A 17,163-nucleotide genomic window follows, 5' to 3' on the forward strand; every position below is an offset into this window, starting at 1 on the left:
TTAATGGCAGCACTGCCTTGTCAGTGTGCTCATTAACTTTTAAAATGATGTCCTAGCCTTTTGATACACATGGTTCTCATCAAAATTTTCTTTAAAAAAATTTTCAGGATAGCCTGACCAGGCGGTGGCGCAGTGGATAGAGCGTGGCCACACTGGGATGTGGAGGACCCGGGTTCGAGACCCCCGAGGTCGCCAGCTTGAGCCCCCCACCCCCGGGGGGGGGGGGTCCATCTTCTTTGAGCAAAGCTCACCAGCTTGGACCCAAGGTCGCTGGCTCAAGCAGGGGGTTACTGGATCTGCTGAAGGCCTGAGGTCAAGGCACATATGAGAAAGCAATCTGAACTAAGGTGTCACAACGAAAAAAACTGATGATTGATGCTTCTCATCTCTCTCCATTCCTGTCTGTCCCTATCTATCCCTCTCTCTGTTTAAAAAAAATTTTTTTTTCAGGATAATGATAAAAGCATAAAGTTATAATTCTGGGTCTCTCCAGATTTTATCTTTTTGACTGCAGGGTGACAGCTGTTTAAGTATGAGGCCCCTTCCAGGTCGCTCAGTGGATAGAGCATCGTCTGGGGGCGCCTAGGTCGGGGGTTCATCGCAGTCAGGGTGTTAGGAGAACCAACGTGTGCAGAACCAAGTGGACCGAGTGGGTTCTTCTCTCTCCCTCCCTTGCCCCTTCCTCTTTCCCTCTCTCATTTTCAAATCAATGGGAGAGAAAGAAATTAACTATGGACCAACTGAAATAGGATTCAATGACGGGTGGCTGGGCAAAAATATTCCTCTATAAAGCCATCTGGGGAGCGGCAGGAGCCGGAAAGGAATACCGTCTGTGTGGAGCGCAGGTCTGTTAGCAAAATGAAAAGAAATTCAGGTGCTCAAATGAAGATATAACCGCTGGAGAAGGCAAACCGAACTAATTTGCAATTTGAAAGTGAACGTGACTGTGTAATACTGTGGGGATGTAAAATGATTATGCTGAACTTTTCCCCGTAGGCTAGCTTGCAGTTGTTGCTCAATCTCTTGGACAAGCATGATTAAGAACTGCTTGCGCCTGGGTGGGGCAGAGACTGCACTTGTGGAATGGTACCCGAAATGCAGCAACAGCAAACAAAACAGCGCTACAGGTATGATGGGACTTGGCTAAGAAACTTTAAAACGATACCCTTTGTTCCCCTCACCCCAATTCTTTATTATGAAAATTTTCAAAAGTATGTATGCTTTTTTGTATAACATTTGAATAAGTTCCAGACATCTAAGTACTCTACCTCTAAATATTTCAGCCTGCCTCTCGTAAGAATCTCATTTGCTTCAGAATCATCACAATACTTTTATCACACCTAAGAAAACAATTTCCTGATACCATTTAATGTTTAGTACATTCAAGTTTATATAATTGTCCCAAGAGTGTCTTTTATGGCCAGCAGGTGTTTGGTTTGGTTTTAACCAAGATACTGTCTGTGGTCATTAATGCATTTGCTTATTATGTTTAAGAAGCAATTTGAACCTGACCAGGCAGTGGCGCTGTGGATAGAGCATCGGACTGGGACTCAGAGGACCCAGATTCGAAACCAGAATTCGCCCAGCTTGAGTGTGCATTCACTGGCTTGAGGATGGGATCGTAGACATGACCCCATGCTCACTGGCTTGAAGCCAAGGTAACTGGCTTGAGCAAGAGGTCACTTGCTCTGCTGTAGACCCCCGGTCAAGGCACATAAGAGAAATCAATCAACAACTAAAAAGAAGCCACAACGAAGAATTGATTCTTCTCATCTCTTGACCTTCTTGCTTATCTGTCCCTCTCTCTGACTCTCTCTCTCTGTCACAAAAAAAAAAAAAAAAAAATGCAATTTGAAAGGTTCACTAGATCTGGGGTTTTTTTAGAGAATGTATTTATTTATTTTTGAGAGGGACAGGAAGGGAGAGAGATGATAAGCATCAATTCTTCGTTGCAGCACCTTAGTTGTTCATTGATTGCTTTCTCACATGTGCCTTGACCAGCAATTGGGGGGTGGTTCCAGCCAAGCCAGTGACCCCTTGCTCGAGCCAGCGACCTTTTTATTCCAACAGGCAACCATGAGGTCATGTCTATGATCCCATGTTCAAGTCAGTGACCCTGCATTCAAGCCGGCAATCTTGGGTTTTGAACCTGGGTCCTCAGCGTCCTAGGCTGACTCTATCCACTGCGCCACTGTCTGGTCAGGCTAGATCTATTTTCTTTTTTTTTCTTTTTTTTCTTTTTTTTTTTTGTAACAGATAGAGGGGCAGACAGACAGAAAGGGAGAGAGATGAGAAGCATCAATTCTTCATTGCAGCACCCCGGTTTCTCAATGAGTGCTTTCTCATATGTGCCTTTACCCGGGGGCCAAACCAGACCGAGTGACCTTGGGCTCAAGCTGGTGACCCTGTGCTCAAACCAGATGAGCCCGCACGCAAGCTGGCGACCTCAGGGTTTCAAACCTGGGTCTTCTGCCTCCTAGTCAGACGCTCTATCCACTGCACCACTGCCTGGTCAGGCTAGATCTATTTTCTTTACATATCATACTCAACAGAATGATGTGTGAATAGACACATGTTCACAGAGTATTTTTCATTAAAAGCAGATGCTTTACATCCTACTTGGGTAGCTCGATTGGTTAGTGCATCTTCCTGAAGCACAGAGGTTGCCAGTTCAATCTCGGGTCAGGGCACATATAGAACAGAAGGATGTTCCTGTCTTTCACTCTCTCTCCCTTCCTCTCTCTAAAATCAATAAAATAAACATTAAAGAAAAGAAAAGAGCAAGTGCTTTAGATAAACATCTCTATATAGCAGGAAAGTTTAGGAGTAGTCTTTTAACACCACATTGAGATTATAGTAGAAATTGTATTAAATATGTAGTTATATTGCCTGGCCTGTGGTGGCGCAGTGGGTAAAGCGTCGACCTGGAAATGCTGAGTTTGCCGGTTCAAAACCCTGGGCTTGCCTGGTCAAGGCACATTTGGGAGTTGATGCTTCCAGCTCCTCCCCCCCTCTCTCTGTCTCTTCTCTCTCTGTCTCTCCCTCTCCTCTCTAAAAATGAATAAATAAATAATTTTTTTAAAAATCACTTTCTAAAAATATATATATATGTAGTAATATTTATGCTTTCTTAACTACTAATACATAAACTTCATGGATTGTGTTGGAATCTGTTCAACCTGACTTCCACAGTTTAGTGATTGGGTTTTTTTCTAGACAACAAGAAGAAACTGCTTCTATCATTCCAGGCAAAACCTCTAGCTTGCCCTGTTTCACAGAGCAGAATAAAATGAACATTGCACCTTTGCATTTTACTCATGGCTTAATTTTAGATCCTGACCTGCTGAACTGGTTTTTATTTGTCCTTCCTATTATGCACCCCCTAGGAAGTTAGAAACTCAGCAGAAAATAGTAACTATTTGTCTTTTAAGTTGTTACCTAATTTTAAAGTATTAATGTTGTAAAGAAGGGGTGCAAATTTACACAATTTCTTAAAAGTGACTGGTGGCCAATGTAATTTTTTTATGGCGACTAGAATTAAATAAGTTTACTTTCATACTTCAGTAATACTAGGTGATATTTTAACTCCTTCTGGGAAACCACAGTTAAAACAGTTTTAGCGGCCCTGGCCGGTTGGCTCAGCGGTAGAGCATCGGTCTGGCGTACGGGGGACCCGGGTTCAATTCCTGGCCAGGGCACATAGGAGAAGCACCCATTTGCTTCTCCATCTCCCCCCCCCTCCTTCCTCTCTGTCTCTGTCTTCCCCTCCCGCAGCCAAGGCTCCATTGGAGCAAAGATGGCGCTGGGGATGGCTCCTTGGCCTCTGCCCCAGGCGCTGGAGTGGCTCTGGTCGCGGCAGAGCGACGCCCCCTGGTGGGCAGACCATCGCCCCTGGTGGGCCTGCCAGGTGGATCCCAGTCGGGCGCATGCGGGAGTCTGTCTGACTGTCTCTCCCCGTTTCCAGCTTCAGAAAAATATTAAAAAAAAGAGAGAGAGAGAGAAAGAAAAAAAAAACAGTTTTAGCATAATAGCTCTCTTTTTATTTTTCCTTTTTTACTGAATTTATTGGGGTGACATCGGTGAACAAAATTATACAGGTTTCAGGTGCACAATTATATAACACATCATCTGCACACTGTATTGTGTGTTCATCACCCCAAATCAAATCTCTATTTATCACCATTTATTCCCCCATACCCTTCCCCCATCCCCCACCTCCCACTGACAACCATCACAGTGTTGTACATGTTCATGAGTTTTCCTTTTTTCTTTTTTTGCTAAATCCTTCCATCCCCCCACCCCGTCCTACCCCCCAATATCGGTCAGTCTGCTTTCTATCTGGGAGTCTGTATCTATTTTGCTTGTCCATTTTGTTCAGTAGATTCCATATACGAGTGAGACTGTATGGTATTTGTCTTTCTCTGACAGTCTTACTTCACTTAGAATAATGCTCTCCAGATCCATCCATGCTGTCACAGAGGGTAAGATTTCCTGCTTTTTTTTTAAAAAAATTTTTTTTAATTAGTTTTAATGGAGTGACATTAATCAATCAAGGTACATAGGTTCAGAGAAAACATCTCCAGGTTATTTTGACATTTGATTATGTGGCATACCCATCACCCAAACTCAAATTGTCTTCCGTCACCTTCTATCTGGTTTTCTTTGTGCCCCTCCCCTCCCCCTACCCCCTCCCTTATTTCCTGCTTTTTTATGACCAAGTGGTATTCCACTGTATAAATGTACCACAGCTTTCTTTTATTCATTCATCTACTGATGGACATTTGGGCTACTTCCAAATCTCAGCTATTGTAAATAACATTGCAATAAACGGGTGCATATATTCTTTTGAATTAGGGTTTCAAGTTTCTTTAAATAAATTTCCAAAAGTGGAATTAATGGGTCATAATGAAGTTCCATTTTTAATTTTTTGAGGAATTTCCATACTGCTTTCCACAGTGGCTGCACCAGTCTGCATTCCCACCAGCAGTGCACAAGGGTTTCCTTTTCTCCACATCCTCACCAAAACTTGTTTGTTGATTTATTGGTGATAGCCATTCTGATAGGTGTGAGGTGATATCTTATTGTGGTTTAATTTGCATTTCTCTGATGATAGTGATGTTTAGCATCTTCCATATGTCTGTTGGCCATCTGTATGTCCTCTTTGGAGAAGTGTCTATTCAGGTCCTTAGATCAATTTTTTAATTGGATTGTTTTTTGTGGGGGTTGTTTTTGGTGTTGAGCTTTATGAGTTCTTTTTAAATTTTGGGTATTAATCCCTTACCAGATGTACCAGAGAATTTGTTCTCCCCTGCAATAGGCTGTCTTCATTTTGTTGATGGTTTTCTTTGCTATGCAAAAGCTTTTTTCTTTGAGGTACTCCCATTTGTTCATTCTTTTCTTTATTTCCCTTGCCCAAGAAGATATATTAGAAAAAATATTGCTGACATGTCTTGAAATTTTAATGTCTATATTTTCTTCTAGAATTTTTATGGTTTTGAGTCTGACATTTAAGTCTTTAATTCATTTTAAATTTATTTCTTTTTTTTATAATTTTTTTTTTTTTTTTTTTTTTTTTACAGAGGCAGAGATAGACAGGGACAGACAGACAGGAACGGAGAGAGATGAGAAGCATCAATCATCAGTTTCTCGTTGCGTGTTGCGACTTCTTAGTTGTTCATTGATTGCTTTCTCACATGTGCCTTGACTGCGGGCCTTCAGCAGACCGAGTAACCCCCTGTTGGAGCCAGCGACCTTGGGTCTAAGCTGGTGAGCTCTTTGCTCAAGCCAGATGAGCCCGCGCTCAAGCTGGCGACCTCGGGGTCTCGAACCTGGGTCCTTCCGCATCCCAGTCCGACACTCCATCCACTGCGCCACCACTTGGTCAGGCTAAGTTTATTTCTGTGTATAATATAAAAAGGTTATGTAGTTTCATTTTTTTGCACATATCTGTTCAGTATTTCAACACCGTTTATTGAATAGATTTTTTTACCCCATTGTATGTTTTTGCTTCCTTTGTCAAATATTAATTGACTAACAGCGTGAGTTTATTTCTGGGCTGTCTATTCAATTCCATTTATCTGTCTGTTTTTATGCCAGTACTATGCTATGCTGTTTTTATTATTACAGTTTGATACCAGGAGGTGTGATTCCCTTTTTTTTTTTTTTTTACAGAAACAGAGAGAGTCAGAGAGAGGGACAGATAGTGACAGACAGACAGGAAGGGAGAGAGATGAGAAGCATCAATTCTTTGTTGTGGCACCTTAGTTGTTCAATGATTGCTTTCTCGTATATGCCTTGATAGGGTGGGGGGGAGGGCAACAGCAGAGCAAGTGACCCCTTGCTTAAGCCAATGGCCTTGGGCTCAAGCCAGCAACTTTGGGCTTCAAGCCAGAAACCTTTAGGCTCAACCCAGAGACCATGGGGTCAAGTCTGTGATCCCACACTCAAGCCAGTGACCCCCTACTCAAACTGGATGAGCCTGCGCTCAAGCTGGTGACATTGTGGTTTCAAACCTGGGTGCTCCAGGTCCCAGTCCGATGCTCTATTCGCTGTGCCACCGCCTGGTGTGGCAGGAGGTGTGATTCTTTTTTTTTTCTTTTTTTTTCCTGAAGCTGGAAACGGGGAGAGACAGTCAGACAGACTCCCGCATGCGCCCGACCAGGATCCACCCGGCACGCCCACTAGGGGCGATGCTCTGCCCACCAGGGGGCGATGCTCTGCCGTGACCAGAGCCACTCTAGCGCCTGGGGCAGAGGCCAAGGAGCCATCCCCAGCGCCCGGGCCATCTTTGCTCCAATGGAGCCTTGGCTGCGGGAGGGGAAGGGAGAGACAGAGAGGAAGGAGGAGGGGAGTGGAGAAGCAAATGGGCGCTTCTCCTGTGTGCCCTGGCCGGGAATCAAACCCGGGTCCCCCACACGCCAGGCCGACGCTCTACCGCTGAGCCAACTGGCCAGGGCCAGGAGGTGTGATTCTTTTAACTTTATTCTTCATTCTCAAAACTGCTGTTGCTATTTTGGGTCTTTTGTGTTTCCAATATAAATTTTGGAATATTTGTCTAGTTCTGTAAAAATGCCATTGGTATCTTGATAGGAATTGCATTGACTTTATAGATTGCTTTGAGTAGTATGAACATTTTAATGATGTTAATTCTTCTTATCCATGAACATGGTATATACTCCCACTAATTTGTTACTTCTTCAATTTCTTTCTTCAGTGTCTTATAATTTTCAGAGTACAGGTCTTTTATATCCCTGATTAAACTTATCCTAGGTATTTCATTTTTAAGTAATTGTGAATAGGATTATTTACTTAGTTTTCCTTTCTGATAGTTTATTATTGGTGTGTAAAAATGTGACTGATTACTGAATATGTATTTTGTATCCTGCTATGTTACTAAATTCATTCATCAGTTTTAGTAGTTTCTTTTTGGTAGAATCTTTAGGGTTCTCTATAGTATCATATCATCTACAAATAATGATGCCAATGTAACTTTTTTCTGGAGACTAGAATTAAGTAAGGTTATTTTCATACTTCACGAAATATTAGGTGCTACTTAAACTCCTAGGGAACCACAGTTAGAACAATTTTAGCCTGACCTGTGGTGGCACAGTGGATAAGGCATCAGCCCAGGATGCTGAGGTCACTGTTTCAAAACTCTGTGCTTGCCTGGTCAAGGCACATATACGAAGCAACTACTTTGAGTTGCTACTTCCCACTCTATGCCTCATCTTTCTCTGTTTCTCTCTCTCTCCCTCCCTCCTCTCTCTCTCTAAAATCAATTAATAAAATCTAAACAAAATAAAACAAAAAACAGTTTTAGTATAATAGCTCTTATCTTTAAAGTGAGTTTTGTAATCAGTGCTGTCCTTCAAGGCCTAAAAGGACAAAGAACTAAAGGACTACATGAACTGTTAGTAGAGGACTCTCATTCAATTTGTATTTACAGCAGCATCTGTGGAATTCAGTTAAATACTGTGTTCACTTCCAGTTTAATCAAAGGTTGTTTTTCTGATCATTAAGAATCCATATACACCTGACCAGGCAGTGGTGCAGTGGATAAAGCACTGGACTGGGACATGGAGGACCCAGGTTCAAAACCTCGAGGTCACCAGCTTGAGTGCAGGTTTACCAGCTTGAGTGTGGAATTATGACTTCATGGTCACTGGCTTGAGCCTAGGATCACTGGCTTGAGCAAGGGGTCACTCACTCTGCTGTAGCCCCCCAGGTCAAGGCACATATGAGAAAGCAATCAGTGAACAACTAAGGTGCCAAACTGAAGAATTGATGCTTCTCATTTCTCTCCCTTCCAGTCTGTCTGCCCCTATCTGTCTCTCTCTCTGACGCTCTTTCTGTCTCTGTCAAAAAAAAGAAAAAAAGAAAGAAAGTAAGAAAGAAAGAAAGCATCTATATGGCCCTGGCTGGTTAACTGAGTTGGTTAAGAGAATCGTCCTAAAATGACAAGGTTGCAGGTTCAGTCCCCAGTCAGGGCATGCATGGGAAACAACCAATGAATGTATGACTAAGTGGAAGAACAAATGATTGCTTTCCTTCCCCCCTCCCATCTCTTCCTCCTCCCTCTGTCTCAAAAAAAAAAAAAAGCCCTAGCCACTTGGCTCAGCAGTAGAGCATTGGCCCAGCATGTGGAAGTCCCGGGTTCGATTCCTGGCCAGGGCACACAGGAGAAGTGCCCATCTGTTTCTCCACCCTTCCCCCTCTACTTTTGCTCTGTATCTCTCTTCCCCTCCCACAGCCAAGGCTCCATTGGAGCAAAGTTGGCCCAGGCGCTGGGGATGGCTCTATGGCTTCAGCCTCAGGCACTAGAATGGCTCCAGTTGCAGCAGAGCAATGCCCCAGATGGGCAGAGCATCTCCCCCTGATGGTCTTGCCAGGTGGATCCTGGTCAGGCGCATGCGGATTCTGTCTCTCTGCCTCCCCGCTTCTCGCTTCAGAAAAATAAAAACAAAAAAACAACAACAAAAAGAAACCCTGACCTGATAGCTCTGTTGGAGTATCAGCCCAGAGTGTGTAGGTTGCAGATTCAATTCCCCAGTCAGTCAGGGCACATACAAGAGCAGCTTGATGTTCCTGTCTCTCCCTGCCTCTAGAAAGAGAGAGAGAGAGAGAAAGAAATCGAGAGAGAGAAAGAGAGAGAGAGAGAGAAAGAAATTCATAGATAACTCCAAGTAGCAACAGGACGAGTCTTGGGAAGATAAGTTGTAGTCAGCGCCCTGCCATTCTCTACTATCTCTTTGACTTTGGAAAGTACCCCTTTCGCCTCCAAGCCCCTCACCCCAACCCTCCAAAATGACTCTTCAGTTCTGTGCTCACTTGCAGTTGGAACATGTGGAGACTACTGAAAAGGTTTTAGGGAAGTATATATGAAGGCAGGGTGCTGATTGTAGGGGTAGTTGGATTGTGTTAGGCCAAGGGTCAGCAAAATTTGGTCTGAGGACCAAATCTGGCCTGCCACCTAATTTTTTGTTTTGTTTTTTTGATTCAAACTATCTTATAGAATAATACAAAGTCCTCAACATTCATATTATAGAGATGCCTTTTTAAAATTGAGGTAAAAACCATAAAATTTACCATCTTAACCATTTTTCAGTGTATATTTCAGTAGTAAGTATATTCACATTGTCAGGAAACAGATCGCCAGCACTTTTTCATTTTGGAAACCTGAGACTCTACCCATTCAACAACACTCCCCTTTCCCCCTCCCCCAAGTCTTTAGTAACCGCCATTCTATTGTTTGTGTGGATTTGACTATTTAAATACCTCATATAAGTGGAGTGAATAATCCAGTATTTTTTGTGACTGGCTTAGTTTACTTAGCATTATGTCCTCAAGGTTTATCCATGTTGTAGCATGTGACAGGATTTCCTTCCTTTTTTTAAGGCTGAATAACATTTCATAGTGTGTATATACCACATTTTATTTATCCAGTCAGCCATTTGTGAACACATGAGTTACTTCTACCTCTAAGCTAATGTGAATAGGGCTGCTATGAACGTGGGTGTCCAGATATCGCTTTGAAATCCTGCTTTCAGATCTTTTGGATGTATACCCAGAAGTGAGATTTCTGGATTATATATAAATTATACTTTAATTTTTTGAGGATCTTCCATACTGTTTCCATAGTGGCTGCATCATTTTACAGTCCTACTGACAATGCACAGGGTTCAGATTTCTCCACATCCTTGCCAATACCTGTTACCGGTATTTCCAGGATTTCGGTTTTTTTGTTGTTTTGGGGGGGTTTTTCTGGACGGTAGCCATCCTAATGGTTGCGAGGTGGTAAGTCATTGTGGTTTATATTTGCATTTCTCTGATGGTTAGGCATGTTGAACATCTTTCCTAATACTTGTTGGCCATTTGTATACAAACTTGGTAGAAATGTCTATTCAAATCCTTTACCCTTCTTTAATTGAGTATTTGATTTTTTGTTGAGTTGTAGGATTCTTTATGTATTCTAGATATTAACCCCTTATCAGATATGTGATTTACAAATATTTTCTTCTATTTCATAAATTGTCTTTTCACTCTGTTGATTGTGCCCTTTGAATGTGCAAAGTTTTTAAGCTTGATATAATCAAGCCCATTTGTCTATTCTTGTTGTGTTGCCTGTGCTTTTGGTGTCATAGCCAAGGTCATTGCCACGTTCAGTGTCAGGAAGCTTTCCCACTTTCTTCTAGGAGTTTTATCATTTTAGGTTGACACCTGTTTTTATATAGCCCACAAGCTAAGAATGACCTTTACAGTTTTACATGGTTGGGGAAAAATAAAATAAAAAATATTTTGTGACACCTGAAAACTATATAAAATTCAAATTTCAGTGTCCATAAATATAGTTTTGTTGACACAGTACACCCACTTATTTACATGTTGTCTATGACTAATTTTACACTACAAGAGCAAGACAGACAGTATTTGTGACAGAGACATATAACTCAAAAAAGTCTGGAAAACTTACTCTCTGACTATTTAAGAAAAAGTTTGATAACTTTGTGTTAGCCTACTTTTTCTCCTAGTCTTTTAGTATCTGAGATGGGCGAGAAAAGGTAAAGTATAGAGCCGAGTCCTCAGAGGCAAAGATTGTGTTCTACCTGAAGGAAATTGATATTTAAGAAAAAGTTCTCCAAACCTCCTCTACTTTTTAAGAGCAAAATTAATAACCAAAGGAAATTCCTTATTGAATCAGCTGATATTACTTTAGAACAGTGACTTCTAAAGTGGGTTGCCCCTGCCTGACCAGGCAGTGGCGTAGTGGATAGAGCATCGGACTGGGATGCGGAGGACTCAGGTTCGAGACCCCAGGGTCACCAGCTTGAGCGCAGGCTCATCTGGCTTGAACAAAAAGCTCACCAGCTTGGACCCAAGGTCGCTGGCTCGAGCAAGGGGTTACTCGGTCTGCTGAAGGCCCGCGGTCAAGGCACATATGAGAAAGCAATCAATGAACAACTAAGGTGTCGCAACAAAAAAACTGATGATTGATGCTTCTTATCTCTCTCCATTCCTGTCTGTCTGTCCCTATCTATCTGACTCTCTCTGTCTCTGTAATAAATAAATAAATAAATAAATAAATAAATAAATAAAGTGGGTTGCCCCGAACCCAGTGAGTATAAAATAAAATAGTAGAACTTCTGTTTATGTTTTTAAATCTTATCTTTTCTACTTTTTGATTTTGTGTTTCATAATGAACATTTGCCAGTATGGTAGCACATTCTAAAATTTAAAAACAAATATATATGGGAGGCAGTTTTATGGTATTCACAATAAAAATTTTTGCAGACCATTATAGATCTCCAAATTAAAGGATGGTGTTAGCAACTAGAAGAGGCAGCTAATCCAAGGAAATAAATAAAACTCAACCCCTTTGCTCCTTCAGGGTAATGTCACACACAATTGTGAGAGCATACTTTGAATTTCATCTAGCATTTATCAGACTAGAAAATGCAGACTAACCAGATATAGTATTTCAATTATGTGAAAATAATTTTTTTTAGTACTGATAGTTTTTTGTTTTGTTTTTCTGGAAGGTTGTACCTTTGACCACCTACCTCAATTCTTTTTTTAAGATTCCATATATAAGTGAGATCATACATTTTTGTCTTTCTCTAGCAAACTTATTTCACATAGCATAATGCCCTCAAGGTCCATCCATCTTACACCAAATGGTAAGATTTCTCATTTTTAAAGCTGAATAATATTGCAGTGTGTGTGTGTGTGTGTGTGTGTGTATTATAATTATGCATAATAATGCATTCTTTATCCATTCAGTCATTGATGGACATAGGTTGTCTCTATTTTGTGGTTATTTTTTTTTAATTATTTTTATTTATTCATTTTAGAGAAGAGAGACACAGAGAAAGAGAAGGGAGGGAGGATCAGGAAACATCAACTCCCATATGTGCCTTGACCAGGCAAGCCCAGGGTTTTGAACCGGCGACCCCAGCATTCCAGGTCGATGCTTGATCCACTCTGCCACCACAGGTCAGGCTGTTGTGGTTATTTTAAATAATGCTGCTATAAACATGGAGTTGGAGATGATCTTTTCAAGTTAGTGTTTTCATTTCCTTTTTTTTCTTAATCTAAAAGACTGAGGTAAAAAGTAAAATCTAAGCCCCAAGTAGTTAAACTCAGTAAGCAATGCTGATTGCTTTTATGATTTGTAAAAAGGAATTCTAGCTTCTTAGACATGTTTCCCATATGGATTAATAACTGCAAAAATACAGGGGAGAACTTCAAAAGTGGAGGATTAAGATGAGTCTGCCATTGTTAATATCTGCTCTACCTGGAACGTTCTCAGGTGTGTAATTCTCCGTAGACTGGGCAACTGAGGAGCATTGCTTGTCCTGGCCAATCTCATCTGCCCTTTAATGCCCACATCCTCAGCCACAAACAGGTATGTGTCATCTGCACGCTTCCAGTTTGAGGACAGAGACTACTGCTCTTTGTGGTAAACTGAAGAATCCTCCCTTCCCCTTAAGTTATCTACCTGCTAATACCCAGAATCTATAAATGTTACATTACATGGCAAAAGAGACTTTGCAGATGTGATAAAATTAAGGATCTTTTTTTTTTTTTTTTTTTTTTTTTTTTGGACAGAGACAGAGAGTCAGAGAAAGGGACAGACAGGAGAGAGATGAGAAGCATCAGTTCTTCATTGCAGCTCCTTAGTTGTTCAGTGATTGCTACAGCAGAGCGAGTGACGCCTTGCTCAGACCAGAGACCTTGGGCTTCAAGCCAGCGACCTTTGGGCTCAAGCCGGCGACCTCGGGGATTTGAACCTGGATCCTCAGGTACCAGTTTGATGCTCTATCCACTGCGCCACCGCCTGGTCAAGCTAAATTAAGGATCTTGAAGAGAAGAGATTAGCTTGAATATCATCACTAGGGTCCTCATGAGAGGGAGGCAAGAAAGTCAAAGAAAAAAAGGCACTATGATAACAGCAGCAGAGATTGAAGTGATGAAGTCACAGCCAAGGATGTGCAGAGATTCTAGAAGCTGGAACAGACAAGGAATGGATTCTCCCCTGGAGCCTGTAGAAGGAACCGTCCTGCCAACCTTGACTTCCTCCCAGTAAAACAATTTCAGCTTAAGGCCCCCAGAACTGTAAGAAAACAAGTATGTGCTATTTTAACGGAGCAAGTGTATGGTGCCGGGGTCCAGCCCCGGGGGGAATCCAGGGGTCCCACAGGAAGAGACGGCGTCGGTACGAATCGAGTGAGAGAGCCGAATTCTTTTCTTTCTCTTTATTCTCCAGTTAGCATTTACTGCCAGGCATCTCTCCCAATTGCTGGTCTAGCTTTCCTTTTATGCACACACACTAAGTTACAATCACATGATATTCAGAATACATTGATTAATCATTGTTTTTGTTTCACTATGGTTACATTTTCTAGGTAACAGTTAATTCATTTCTATAAACTATAAATCAGGTGATAAGTCATTCAAAGTGCAGTTATACAATAACTTGAACAGCAATAACAATATTGATACAAACTTCCAAAAGGTCAGTACTGCTTAATAACTCTACCTTGTCTAGGATACTATTGTCTAGTCAAATTTTATTTATTACTATATTCATACACTAATTAAGTTCTAACTTTACTTTTCTCAGAGTGTTCCACCACCTGCAGGTCAGGTATGTAAGAAGAATGGAAAGTTTCTTTACTCTACCACATGAAAAGGCTAGGGAGGAAAAGTGATGAATTAAGTGAAGGCTGAAAGGTGCTCTGTGTATAGTTACTGTTTCCTACCTATTCATAAGTCACAATCTATTCTTTCTTTCTTTTTTTTTTTTTTTTTTTTTTGCATTTTTCTGAAGCTAGAAACAGGGAGAGACAGTCAGACAGACTCCCGCATGCGCCCGACCGGGATCCACCCGGCATGCCCACCAGGGGGCGACGCTCTGCCCACCAGGGGGCGACGCTCTGCCCATCCTGGGCGTCGCCATGTTGCGACCCTCCTGGGCGTCGCCATGTTGCAACCAGAGCCACTCTAGCGCCTGGGGCAGAGGCCACAGAGCCATCCCCAGCGCCCGGGCCATCTTTGCTCCAATGGAGCCTTGGCTGCGGGAGAGGAAGAGAGAGACAGAGAGGAAGGTGCGGTGGAGGGGTGGAGAAGCAAATGGGCGCTTCTCCTATGTGCCCTGGCCGGGAATCGAACCCGGGTCCTCCGCACGCTAGGCCGACGCTCTACCGCTGAGCCAACTGGCCAGGGCAATCTATTCTTTCTAACATGATTAATAAGAAGAAATTCTCCTACAAACTTAACCCTTTACGAGGGATATCATAGCCAGCCTCTTATGTCTATGAGCCCAGTTCAAGGGGCTTACAGGCTTTTCTGTGGAACTCACACCCTCTGTCTCATTTCCAAAGAAATTACTATGAATCTACAGGGAAAGTACAGTACTATTATCCCTGTGCCATAAATGATAGCACACACCCAGAAAAGGGGGGATATAAGGCCAGATTAATTCAAAAAGGTCTAAAGGGGGAAATATCGTTGTGCCTTTCCTTTGCGGTGACTTTGTCAACCCGCAGCTGTTAGTCTTCATTGCGGTGACTTTATTAACCAGCAGCCATTGGTCTTCTTCTGCTGTGACTTTGTCAACCAGCAGTTGTGGATCTTCTTCTGCTGTGACCTTGTTAGCCAGCACTAGTGGATCGGCTCCCAACAGTATGGTAATTTGTTATAGCAGCAATAGAAAACAAATACTCTCTTTCAAGCAGTCTTTGAAGTCTGATGACAATATATATAAAATATTTGTCAAGTTAGCATAGCATTAATGAATGGACACAAGACTATAGATCTAGACTCCTTTCTGTGACTCCTAGGTTGAGCTCTATTTGAGGCTTTATAGGACCAGTTTTCCTGGTTGGTGCTAGCAGTAGTAATTGGAGGCTTCTGAGAAAAGTGCAGAAGACCTAGGGTTGGCAGAGATTGCTTCTGGTTCTGTGGTGAACAAGTCATTAACAGCCCTATACCTTAGTGAAGTTAATCAACATACCATATTTCCCCATGTATAAGATGCACCTTTAAAAAAAAAATTGGGGTCTAAAACCTGGGTATGTCTACAGTAGTTGTGGCATTTCAAATGCCATAGATGAAACTGAGGACAAGACAATATATGAAGACAGTGATTCGTCATCAGACACACATGAGGACGAGCTAATGGATGGGACTTTTGACAGTGATAAGGAGTTGCATGAATTTTATGATGAATAAAACTTGAGTTCAAAAACTTTATATAATACTTTTTTTTTCTTCAAATTTTGGGCCCTAAACTTAAGGAGTGTCTTATACATGGGGAAATACAGTAATCACTAAGATCCCTTCCAATTCTATATTTCTGAGATTTTGCAAAACATATTTTACCTTTGAATTTCACATTCAGGTTACTGAGATTACAGCCCCTCCCCAGCCTCCCTCTCCACCACAGCCCACAGATCAGCCACAGGCACATGGAGCTTGTGCACACGCTTCTTCCTGTTGGAACCTTCTGCCCTGCCTTCGCCTCCTGAGCACTCTGGCTCAGCCTCAGTACTCACATCAAGAATCACCAACTTTGAGAAGCTCCCTCTTCTTCCCAAAGCAGAGCGCTCATCTCCGCCTTGGTGCTTTCCGAGAACTACTAGGACAGCTATAACGTTATAGCAACTCTTTGTTTCCATTTCGGTTTCCCAAAATCAATGGGGGCAAAATTCTGTCGGATTCATGTTTCTACCTCTGGCACCTACTCTGTACTTGGCACATAGCCCACACTCACATTGTGTTTGTGGGCTGAATAAACAGATGAACAGTTTTTCCCTGAACTCTGAGAACCTACTTGAGGCTGGGTGGGGGTGGGGCTGGGAGGGATGAAGGTACTGTACAGGAAGACAGGAAATGCATGGTTCAGCGAGACATTGAGAGCCCTGGAGAAAACCATTCAGGCAGATTTGTGTGATGATTTAATTCAAGGCTACCCTCAGATACTGCACATGCAATTTAGCATCTCTCTTGACCTTGCTTCCAAGTCAGTTTCTAAGTGGAGTTAACAGTATGAGCGACCTCACACAGCAATCTGCTGATTAGAGTTCTTACCTGAGGCAAATGGCAGGCAGCCACACAGTTTTTTGTTGTTGTTTTTTTTAATTTTATTTATTCATTTTAGAGAGGAGAGAGAAAGGGAGAGACAGAGAGGGAGAGAGAGAGAGGAGAGAGAGACAGAGAGAGAAGGTGGGGAGGAGCTGGAAGCATCAACTCCCATATGTGCCTTGACCAGGCAAGCCCAGGGTTTCGAACTGGCGACCTCAGCATTTCCAGGTTGACGCTTTATCCACTGCGCCACCACAGGTCAGGCCCTTTAAGATTTCTTTTTCTTTTTTTTTTTTTAATTTTTTTTAAATTTTATTTTAGAGAGGGGGGGGAGAGAGAGAGAGAGAGAGAGAGAGAGAAGGGGGAGGAGCAGGAAGCATCAACTCCCATATGTGCCTTGACCAGGCAAACCAGGATTTTGAACCGGCAACCTCAGTGTTTCCAGGTTGACGCTTTACCCACTGCGCCACCACAGGTCAGGCTCAGCCACACAGTTTGTCAGCTCTGCATCCTCTCAAGCTTCTAGGCAGAGGCTACAACTTTAGAATTTTATGCTGGCTCATTAACAACTCTGTCCTCATA

General features: G+C 42.3%; 1 long non-coding RNA gene across 1 annotated transcript; it reads left to right on the plus strand.

Annotated features, from left to right (window-relative positions):
- The first annotated feature begins 665 nt into the window (after positions 1–665).
- Positions 666–13,975, plus strand: LOC136310857 (uncharacterized). The gene is made up of 3 exons (XR_010726623.1): positions 666–1,127; positions 12,806–12,901; positions 13,105–13,975. It is a non-coding gene; the product is annotated as an uncharacterized lncRNA (long non-coding RNA).
- The last annotated feature ends 3,188 nt before the right edge of the window (positions 13,976–17,163 follow it).

Source organism: Saccopteryx bilineata, chromosome 7 (assembly GCF_036850765.1).
Source record: "Saccopteryx bilineata isolate mSacBil1 chromosome 7, mSacBil1_pri_phased_curated, whole genome shotgun sequence".
NCBI lineage: Eukaryota > Metazoa > Chordata > Mammalia > Chiroptera > Emballonuridae > Saccopteryx > Saccopteryx bilineata.